We start from the raw sequence: 2,657 nt of genomic DNA on the forward strand, positions 1-2,657 counted from the left end.
ATACTGAAAGCTGTGTCATTGGTGTATAAAATGCCATAAGGTTTATCCATGGTGGACAGGTTTTAGTAGAGCTCCCAGATAAAGACTGACTAGAAAGCAGAATAGAGCATTCACTTCTTAAATAGCAGGCTTTTGAAAACTCTGTGAACACTAGAGGAATGAAGATAGTTCTAGTAGGGCCATGGTCTTCACAATTACTTGCTGTCAGTCAGAGAACTGAACAATGATTAAGCGTGACAGAAGAAGAATTGATGCCTTTGAGTTATGGTGATGGAGAAGAGTCTTGAATATACCATGGACTGCCAAGACAACAAATAGGTCTGTCTTGGAGAGGGTGAAACCAAGTTTCTCCTTGGAGATTACGATATTGAGGCTCTGTCTCACATGCTTTAGGCATTTGGCCAAGAGGGACTGATTCTTAGAGAAAGGCATCATACTCAGAGTGTGGAGGAAGAAATATACCCTGGATGAAATAGATTGATACAGTGACTGGGGAAATGCAGGTAGGTGTGGTAGAGTCAGTGAGACTGGCTCAGGACAGAGCAGGCTTTGGAGCTATTGTGCATAAGGGTGGCTGTGAGTCACAGGTGACTCAATGGAACATAACAATAACAACAGCAGTGGTGGCGTCCAGATCTGAAGTTAGTTGAACTGAGGAAAAATGGAATATGCATGGACTGAATGTTGGAAAACTTGGATTTGTTAAAAATTAAATGGAACTCAAGAACATCAGCATACTAGGCATTAATGAAATAAGTGTGAGTAGCTTTGGTCACTTAGAATCAGATGCTGGGAATGAAAAAAGACAAAACAGAAGAATGATGTTATATTCATAGTAAAAAAATCAAGTTCAAGTTCTACCCTGATATACAAACATTCTTTTAAGTATTATGGCATTGTTTTGTCAATTTGCTGTACATAAGTAACTTGTGGTTGCTGTGATATAAAAGATTGCGACACTGATGTGTCAAATGTGATAATGGCTACCCATGGTAGACAGTGTTTGGTGGAGCTCCCCAATTAAAACAGATTTGGAAGCAGGAGTGGCATCCACTTCTGAAACAGCTTGCCTCTGTAAACTCTATGGATAAACTCTGAAAGTTATACAACAGTGTCCAGGTCTTTCATTCATAAGGTTGCTATGAGTCACCTACTACTGACAGCAACAACAAATACAATGTCGTGAGTGATAGTATAACATCCATATGCATTCAAGGATATTAATATTGTTCAATAATTTCCACACTCTGTTGGGTCATCTTTTTTTGGAATGGAGATAAATATGGATCTCTTCCGGTCAATTGAGGAGGTGGCTGTCCACCAGATTTCTTGGTTCAAGCTGGTGAGACCATCCAAAGCAGAATATGTTTATTGAAATATGTCAGTTGGTACTCCATCAACTCTTGAAGCCTTGTTTCTTGCTAATTCCTTCAGAACAGCTTGAACTTCTTCCTTCATCACCATTAACTCTTGAACATAAGTTGTTTCATGAAATGCTTTTGTGTCATCCAGTTCTTTCTTGTACAGTGACTCTTTATTGCTTTCATCTTCTTTTGATGCTTCCTGGATCTTTCAATATTCTGCCCATAATATCTTTAAATATTTCAACTTGAGACTTGAATGTGTTCTTCAGTTTCTTCAGTTTAAGAAATGCTGAGTGAGTTTGACCATTTTGATTTGTCTAACTCTAGCCCTTTGCACATTTTACATACTATAATACTTTGTTTTGTCTTCTCTAGCTGTCCTTTGAAATCTTCTATTCAGCTTCTTAACTTCTTCATTTCTTCCCTTTGCTTTGGCTTCTTGGTACTCTAGTGCAATGTTCATTGTTTCTTCTGACATCCATATTAGTCTTTTCTTCCTCATTTGTCTTTGTAATGACCTTTTACACTCTTCATAGTAAATATTCTTAATAACCTCCCATAGGTCATCTGGCTTTCACTCATTAGTGTTCAAGGCCTAAAATCAGCTCCTGAGATGTGGGGTTTTTTCTTTGTTTGTTTGTTTTTTGTTGTATTGTTTCTTTATAAAATTCAGGTGAGATAGAGAGGGACAAAAAAAGTAGAACAAAAGAAATGGAATAAAGAGTCAGGGAGCTGGAAGACAAGAACCTTAATAATAACATGTTGTTGTTGTTATGTGCAGTCAAGTCACTTGCGACTCATAGTGACCCTATGGATGACAGCCCTAAACCCTGCTCTGTCCTGTGCAAATCGCACTGCTTCTGACACACCCATCTCAATTACCCCAATCACTGAATCAATCCACCTCATAGAGGGTGTTCCCCTCCTGGGCTATCCCTCCACCCTCCCAAGTATGACGTCCCTCTCCAAGGACCAATCCCTCCTTACAACATGGCCAAAGTATGTCAGACAAATCCCCAGAATCCTTACCTCCAAGGAGCAGCCCAGTTTCACTCTCTCCAGGATGAATCTGTTTGTTTTCTTAGCAGCCCATGGTACCCTCAGTACTCTTCTGCAGCACCACAGCTCAAAGGCATCAATTCTCCTTCTCCCCTCCCTAGTCATTGTCCAACTCTCTGATGCATAACAAGTGATTGTAAAGACCATGGCCTGTATCAGATGCACCTTAGTCTCCAGAGAGACACCATTGCTCTTCAGTACCTTGGAGAGGTCCTTAACAGCAGACTTTCCCAC

Source organism: Elephantulus edwardii, unplaced genomic scaffold (genome assembly GCF_000299155.1).
Source record: "Elephantulus edwardii isolate Elephantulus edwardi_28Jun2011 unplaced genomic scaffold, EleEdw1.0 scaffold00317, whole genome shotgun sequence".
NCBI classification, from domain to species: domain Eukaryota; kingdom Metazoa; phylum Chordata; class Mammalia; order Macroscelidea; family Macroscelididae; genus Elephantulus; species Elephantulus edwardii.